We start from the raw sequence: 9,157 nt of genomic DNA on the forward strand, positions 1-9,157 counted from the left end.
AATAGATTAAAAATAATAGTTAGCACACAGGATTCCTCTGATTTGGTGAAGTACATTTCATTTAAAGATTAACCATAAGCTGCTCGCTCTCTCTCTCTCTCTCTCTCTCTCTCTCTCTCTCTCTCTCTCTCTCTCTCTCTCTCTGTCTATCTGAGGCTATGTCTATTTTTTGCCTTTCAATTTAAAGGGAACGAGTAGGACTGACCTTTTGGAACAGGATAATATGGCCAGACTGAAAATCAATGCAGACACAGATAAAGATCTTTGCATTAAGAGACCTTTCCAATAGCTTTAAATGAGGTATTAATGTCATATTTGTGATGGGCTCTTCTGCTCTGCAGTGTCCCTTTTTCCAGAGGATATATATATATATATATATATATATATATATATATATATATATATATATATATATATATTTTTTTTTTTTTTTTTTTTCAAAACTGGAGCGATGAAACTCCCCTCAGAGCAACACTACATGCCTTCCAACACCCCACCCCCCTCCCTCCATATCCCATCAGGCTTTGAGTGTTTGGTATGGGGACTCTGGAAGATCCCTAGGAAACCCGCACTGCATGGCTCCAGCATATCAGCCATGAAGTACAGCACCCTGAAATTAGCCTTCTTTCAGAGAGTTTCTTCAAGTGTGTGTCTGCTTTAGGATGCCAGATAGAGCACCTGCTGGCGCTGTAATTTAAAAAAAGTACTTGGTGAATGGAACTTGAGTTGAAAAACCCACCTCCCCTACCTTGCACATCAACTTCAGGAATATATTTTCTATGCTCTCTCCAGCAGAATCCACAATAAAGCAGTTGCCACTGATGCTGAATATATCACGTGCAGCTTCAGAGCTATGCTGTAACTAACACTACAGTACTATATAGCATCATTAAGCAAAAGATGCACACATTATTAATTAAAGTGCACCTATTATGCTCTGATTTGTCAGATGTCCCAGTCTGTTGTGACTGGTCTACAGCTTACAGTGCGTGTTGGAAAGGAAACACCTACAGTGAGGGAAAAAAGTATTTGATCCCCTGCTGATTTTGTACGTTTGCCCACTGACAAAGAAATGATCAGTCTATAATTTTAATGGTAGATTTATTTGAACAGTGAGATACAAAATAACAACAAAAAAAATCCAGAAAAACACATGTCAAAAATGTTATAAATTGATTTGCATTTTAATGAGGGAAATAAGTATTTGACCCCCTCTCATTCAGAAAGATTTCTGGCTCCCAGGTGTCTTTTATACAGGTAACGAGTTGAGATTAGGAGCACACTCTTAAAGGGAGTGCTCCTAATCTCAGCTTGTTACCTGTATAAAAGACACCTGTCCACAGAAGCAGTCAATGAATCAGATTCCAAACTCTCCCATGGCCAAGACCAAAGAGCTCTCCAAGGATGTCAGGGACAAGATTGTAGACCTACACAAGTTTGGAATGGGCTACAAGATCATTGCCAAGCAGCTTGGTGAGAAGGTGACAACAGTTGGTGCGATTATTCGCAAACGTAAGAAACACAAAAGAACTGTCAATCTCCCTCGGCCTGGGGCTCCATGCAAGATCTCACCTCGTGGAGTTGCAATGATCATGAGAACAGTGAGGAATCAGCCCAGAACTACACGGGAGGATCTTGTCAATGATCTCAAGGCAGCTGGGACCATAGTCACCAAGAAAACAATTGGTAACACACTACGCCGTGAAGGACTGAAATCCTGCAGCGCCCGCAAGGTCCGCTGCTCAAGAAAGCACATATACATGCCCGTCTGAAGTTTGCCAATGAACATCTGAATGATTCAGAGGACAACTGGGTGAAAGTGTTGTGGTCAGATGAGACCAAAATGGAGCTCTTTGGCATCAACTCAACTCGCCATGTTTGGAGGAGGAGGAATGCTGCCTATGACTCCAAGAAGACCATTCCCACCGTCAAACATGGAGGTGGAAACATTATGCTTTGGGGGTGTTTTTCTGCTAAGGGGACAGGACAACTTCACCACATCAAAGTGACGATGGATGGAATTTATAACATTTTTGACATGCGTTTTTCTGGATTTTCTTGTTATTCTGTCTCTCACTGTTCAAATAAATCTACCATTAAAATTATAGACTGATCATTTCTTCGTCAGTGGGCAAATGTACAAAATCAGCAGGGGATCAAAAACTTTTCCCCCTCACTGTACTCGCATATCTGAATTTCAACTTACTAATAATGTTGCTTTTATCTTATCAATTTGACCCAGAGTCCGATAGGAATATCAACCTGAACCACCATCGCAAGCACGACAAGAACAGGACGTTTCTAGTGGTAAGTTTGTATGTAGTTTGACAATAACGTGAGTTATCCAGTTAGCAGAGGCTAACAACTAACAGCAGTGCACTGGCTGTACACGTATACAACACAAAACTACACATTTGGAACACTCGGTAGAAAATACATACGTAGATAATTAATCAGACTTACAGGAAGTGATCCAGAGACACAAGATGGTCCAAAAAAGTGGGTACACCCCCGTTTTTAATGAATAATCGTTTCGCAAATCCCGCTTTGACTTCTGCTAGATTCGAGAAGCAGTCGTCAAAGAAATGACGGGAACACAAACAAAAGTCGGAGTTGAACTGCTGTGGTATCGTTTTATATCCTCATCCTTTGGGAGTCCATGCAAAGTGGTTTTGCTTTTGCAGCGCAGAAAACAATGCCTTCTAGACACGAACCTAACCCTTACAGGACACAACCTCAAATGTAGTGTTTGAGGGCGGGTCAAAGTACGCTTTGTTTGCAAGCAGTCAATGAAGAGGCGGGGGGTTTTTTTGTTATCAACTTATGTAGGTTAGGAATTACTGACGACTCGTTTCAGCTGTTCAGAATCAGTTCTTTCTTTTAGGAGTCAATAACGCCATTTGTCATGCACTTTTTATTTTTGAAACTTTGCAGGCTTTTTACATTCACAAACAGCTCTATAACATACAACATGAAAAAGCATAATAGGTGTGCTTTTTAAAAAAATTGGGTTGTAACATCGTGTAAAAATATTTAATTAAAATCTGCCATTCTCCATCAAATGGAGTCCCATCTGGGGTTAATTCTCCAGCTTTGCCCCAAGTGTTGTCATAGGCTCTGGATCCACCATGACTCTGACCAGGATAAAGTGGTTACTGAAGATGAACGAAATAATTAATTATTTAGACTTTTTACACTATTAACAAACACTTTGACCATTTCTGTCAAACACTGTACTAATTCTATTATTATTTGGGTGAGGTTATCTATTTATGTCGAAGTGCTGTGACAAATTGTGCACGTGCACCCACAAAATGAAAGTGGAGGAATAACAAGGTGTTTTTTTCCTTTGCTGAGTACTAAGTTGTTGAGGTGTAGTTGTCACCTCATGAAGGATAAAATATAAGGCCTTCAGACTAGCTGTGCATGGGATTCATATTCTGCCATAGACATACAACAGCAAAACAATTCTAGCAGCATTTTACTGACAGAAAATCTCATTGGATGGGCTCATTTAGCACCACTGACAGAACTGTGCACTTCTGTGTTTACGAATGCAGAGGTAGAGGCATGAGATAGTGAACAACGGTAGCAAATGCAGTTTGCAATTACTGCGGCGTCCATAAATACACAAACAATTCATGGAATTATCTGCATGCAAGGTTTAACTAATTTCCCAGCAATGTGCTTAGAAAGCACGTACATCTGAAATTCAAAACAAAATTCACCAGCACGTACATCGGTAGACAGCAGTTTAAAGAATTTTGAAGACCACTTGCTGTAAATGCCTAAAATGTGGGGCTGTACCCTCTCAATTGGAATGAACAGAGAAATATATGTTGTCTTGTGATGTGTTTTTCTTTGTTTCTTCGTTTGTTTGACAAATAATTCTTTTTTAAAAAGTCAATACAGAATTTTTACAACTCTGTCTGTCAACATGATGGAAAATGATTTATCCTAATGCAACCTCTGCATGAAACCTATGTCATGCTTGTCCTCTGGCCATTCTTGTCACACCAATTGACCCAGATGGCCCTGGTCTGCCCTCCATTCATAGAACCATGGTTGCCATTTATAACCTCGGCTTCCATTCATTCTGGAGCACCACTGCCGTTTCCTTTGGAACCACTGAAGGTTGTGTATCAAAGTTATAACACTTCTTTTCTGTAATATGTACTTATGGTGCACCTCACCAGGAAATAACAGACAGCATTCCTAAATTGTGCAAAATGCCAGACTTTTTTGATACTGAGAATCATTCATAAAATAACAAATAGTGGGAAGGCTGTCATCAGTTCTCATCCTCCTTGATCTTTCAGTAGCAATCAGAACAAACACAAGACTCTCTTTTACATCCTCATGAGTCTTGGACTATGTGACACAGCATGGCAATGGTTTATTTCCTACCTGAAGCGATGATCATATCAGATGACATCTGCTCCATGCAGACTTTCCACTGGTGTCCCACAAGGCTCAGTGCTTGGTCCTCTTCTGTTCTCCCTCTATACCCGGTCTCTCAACGAGGTCATATTCTCACATGGATTTTCATACCACTCCTATGCTGATGACGGTCAACATCTCCTCTCTTTTCCTCCCTCAGACACTCATGTTTCTGGATTTATCTTAGAATTTCTGGCAGTCATGTCATCATAAATGGCAGTTCATCAGCTGAAACTCAATCCCAGCAAAACTGAGCTGCTAAACATGCCTAGAGATGCATCCCCATGTGAAGATGTTGTGATCTTCCTGAACAACTCTGTCTCTGCACATAACCTTGGGGTAACCATGGACCACCAATTGCCTTTCTCACCACACATCACAAAACTGACATGCTCATGCCCATTTCTCCTTTGCAATATCATAAAGATATGTCCATTTATATCCACAGAGGACAGTTCCTGGTCATTTTCAATGTAATATTCTACCTCTGCAACTAATCCAGAATGAGTTTTCAAACTCCCCAAATTCTCCCACAATACCCCATCGCTATGCTCCCTCTACACGCTTCCTGTAGCTGCCCACATCAGATTTAACATACTGGTGCATGCCTATGAAGCCAAAAACAGACCAGCAGCCCACTAACACACTTATCACACCCTGATCTGCACCACTCTCCCTCCGATCCTCTAACACTCTTTGGTTGGGCCCAACATTTCTCAAGGTACAAGGAAGACATGCATCGAAGCACATCTTTGTTCTAGCGCCTAGGTAGTGGAATGAACTTCCCCTAGCTGTCCAAACCGCTGAGTCACTGGCTGTCTTCAGATGATGTCTAAAGACCTACCTCTTCATGAAGTACTTAAATTAGCACTTTATTTTTAAAAAATGTAAAATAATTGTATATTTTTCATACTATGCTAATCTCTCCAACAGGTTTTTAGACTTAGTACTCTTAAGGTTTTTACTCAACAGGTTTTTAGACATAGTACTCTTACTCCTTAATTAGTTAACCACTATGAGGATGTGTTCATTGATAGAGACTTCAAAGCACTTAAGTTGCTCTGGATAATGGTGTCTGCCAAATACCATAACTGTAAATGTAAGCCATTGTGTTGGCCGATGTGTGTCATAGGTATCAACAAATTCAGTCCATAAAACCACATTGGATAGTGAGTTGTTCTCCCTCACAAACAAATCAAACTTCCACTTTGAACAACCTTCTTGTGAATTTCTCAATTATTGGGTATAGGCTTGCTGTGAGACAACATATCTACTGACTGATTGTATTAGCCCAGTAGGTAGACAGCTCTCAGGGATTGGAGGCATGCATCCACCCACCTCCTGAGCTTGTTCACCCACCTCAACATTGCTTGCAATTTTGTGCCCTCTTGGTGGTTAATAAAAAAAATGCCTGTTTGGTGTTGTCAGTCCACATTAGGGGTTCATAAAAATGTTTCAGTACGAGTAGTAGCACAACACCTTAAGGCACATGTGCATGCTCTTGTCACCAATATTGACACATGCTTTTGCAATATGGCTGACAGTCATTGAAATGGCCAGAGATGCAAAATTCCTATTTTGATCACTGGAGCTCATCTTGTTAACATCCCTGCCAGACACAGAAAGTCTACATATGAGTGGTGTACAACCACTCGTAATTTTCTCGTAATTCTTGTCTGCCTTTATGATAGAGATTGCTCAATCTTCTGTTAGAAAGGCTCCTATGCTTAAATATCTAAAAAAAAAAAAAAAAGTTCTGGGTTCCTGGTCCATGTGCAATTTCTATTGCCTATTCTTTTAGTAGAATTCCACAGTCAGCACAGCCAATTGGCTTGGGTCTCGCACCACTGTGTTATAGACTTGTGTTTGGCGATGACTGTAGCTAAACTGTAAACGATGTCTTGACAGTATGCTCAGTAGCCACTATAATGTTTTTTTTTATCAAGCTCAAGCTCTACGAAGGGAAAAACATCCCATTGCAGTTTCAGAACCATAGCAGGGATTACTCGAGTTTGGGCAAAATGTGCTTTGTGTGCAAAACCACCTTTGTGTTCTGAGCTGCCATGACAGCACTGATGTGGACCCACATACCTCCTTTCATTCACTGTTGTGGTCATTAAAACCCAACCCCACGGGAATAATATGCAGATGAAGGGCAATTTGTTGCATCATTTGTTTGCGTTATTCTTACATTCTTTCATTCTACATCCTAGTAGCTCTGAAACCATATCTGCTGTTAACTCTGCTCCTTGCCGCTTCAGCACAGTTCCAGATGAAGGTCATGAATAGATATTGGCATTTTAATAGCTTGCAAGGTGCACTTTGTGTGCCACTAATGACTTTATCTTCTGTAAATGCCTGTCACAGATGATCAGCTCCTAAACAATTTGGGCATTGATCATGTCTATCATCCAGCTCCACCAGGGCCTGGCAGCATAGGTTCAACAATTAACACAAGCTCATAATTTTATGGATCTCAATTTTTAAAGATGAGTTACTCTGTGCCCACAGCATTCATGTTGTGACAAGACAACTTAAACAATACACCATGTGTCAAGTTTAGAAACACAGACAATCATGGCAAAATTAGTAATCAATTAAATATTAGAAACACAGTCATCTGTGTAGCTCAAAAGAAGATTTTTATTTTTTGTTTAACAATAACAATAATAAGATTAATAAAACTCAAAGGGTAATAATGCAATACTCAGAATCTTGAGTCCTCTTCCTCATCTCAACAAGACAAGAATGGGAAAGGGGACGAGCATGACTTAGCAGGGTCCTTTTATAGGCTGCATGTGTGAGGTCTCAGCAATGAGGTGATGACTTTGCTATTAGTAGCTGGCAATAAAACGAGAAAACAGGAAAACTCCTCTAGTTCTTAACGAAACCACCAAAAGGAAGTAGAACCAGGGTGCAAGATATAGGAAAGGACTAAAATGCAAGATATATGAAAGGACTAAAATTTTGTACTTGGCAAAACACAAGCACAGTTTTCAACCAAAGTGGGTTTTAAAATCCTACAGTATCATCAGATTTCAAACCCACAGTGTAGGGTTCATTTAAAAAGGGGGAAAAACTGACTTACATCCAATCAAATAGCAAAACACTGATCACTGAACACTGATATACCAACCCATCCTACACATGAGCAAACCTGCATATATAAGACACCGGGCTGTGTGTGCCTAGCAAGTATTTTGCCATAAACCATAATCCTTTAAAGCACACAGTAAGGCTGCACTATTTATGATTTTAGAATACTGTTAATGCTGAACAGTGCAAAGTGCAACTGCACCTCCGAACCAATTAGTGGATGTTTTATTATGTGCTGTGAGCATGTGTTTTTCACGAATCTCCTGATGGCCAATCCAGGCCAGCTTGATCTTAGAAATACCCATATTCATATACAAATGGAGCCTAAGCAACAATGTGCAACATTTGTCATTCCTATGTGTATTAGATGTGTGTTATGTTATTAATATATTATTATATTATATTATATTATATTATATATTATTAATAATAGATTATTCCTATGTGTGTTAGACAAGAATTTGTCTATTCTTTTTAGTATCCACTGCTCATGCATCAAAAGTCCTGTGCAGTATGAATTTATATTGCTTAAGTGGTCCATTGTCATTAGCCTACCATTTTGTAAAATGAGGAAAAATGTCCTGCACTTTAAGGGGAAAAAATCAACACAATGAGTACTAAGAGATGATTTAACACAGTTAACCGATAGCAATTGGATTTGAATTGAAGCATATTCTTGAGCTTTTATCAATAAATATTAGCAGCATTAAAATGACCTCTGTTGTATTGACTGTTCCTAAGCATGCTGTTTTCCACAAGCTAATACTAGCAGGCACTTTCCAGCATTTCCCAGCAAATTCAATCCCGGCGATTTGGAAGTTTAGAGGTTTGGATACAAAACTAGCCCAATCTGGTGTGAAAATAATGCAACCCTGCCACCCTTGCTTGCTAAAGAAAGATCAGAAATGTGTGCGCACCACAGTGAACTTGTTTTTGAGATGTACTGGGGGTGGAAAGTTTGCAGGCAACGCTCCACACCAGTTACAGCCTGGGTAGAGAGCTAATGTTGAATATGCCATGTGTGATTCTGTTACATTCTAATATACAGCATTTGTTTCATTATATGTTCCTTAGAGTGTGAAATTAACTGCACAAAGAATATCATTATTAAGTTTCAAATATTGTACTATTGTATAATGATGTTTAACGTTTAATTACATGAAATCAAGAGCTTATTTTTGCTGTACTGCAGAATTTATTGTATCAATACACCACTGTTGAATTTGAATGAGGTGTATTGTTATACCTCTAGGCAGCAGTGACTGAAATATACGACTTGGTGACAGTATTATGAAGTATCTAGGATAAACAGTACTGTGTATAAATCAGTTATCAGCACATGCATAACATGCAGAGATCCAGACCTACAGTGAGTGAGTGAGCGAGAGAGAGAGAGAGAGAGAGAGAGAGAGAGAGAGAGAGAGAGAGAGACAGAGAGCGAGAATGTGATATAAGCGATATTTGTAATATCCTGAAGAGGTAGACCAGATTGTGTGATATTGCCCTCTTGCCACTGAGACAGACTGACCTTCCTGTCAGTGAACAATGAAATACCTCAAAATACAACTATGCAGAGTACTATAGCAAAGTAAGCATGTTTATTACCTATTTCAGCAAACTG

At 39.5% G+C, this 9,157-nt stretch overlaps 1 protein-coding gene across 2 annotated transcripts in view; it reads right to left on the bottom strand.

The window, feature by feature from the left end:
• Positions 1-9,157, bottom strand: part of lingo1a (leucine rich repeat and Ig domain containing 1a) — a 37,602-nt gene that overhangs the window by 27,320 nt on the left and 1,125 nt on the right. Inside the window, exon 1 of one of the 2 annotated variants that reach the window (XM_017485947.3) lies at positions 2,464-2,781. The exons of the other annotated variant lie outside the window; for it this stretch is intronic. The gene's annotated coding sequence lies outside the window, so the exon portion shown is untranslated. Of the gene's footprint in view, positions 1-2,463; positions 2,782-9,157 lie in introns of those variants that run through there. 2 annotated transcript variants of the gene reach the window in all.

The sequence above is a fragment of the Ictalurus punctatus genome, chromosome 14 (genome assembly GCF_001660625.3).
Source record: "Ictalurus punctatus breed USDA103 chromosome 14, Coco_2.0, whole genome shotgun sequence".
Classification (NCBI taxonomy): Eukaryota; Metazoa; Chordata; class Actinopteri; order Siluriformes; family Ictaluridae; genus Ictalurus; species Ictalurus punctatus.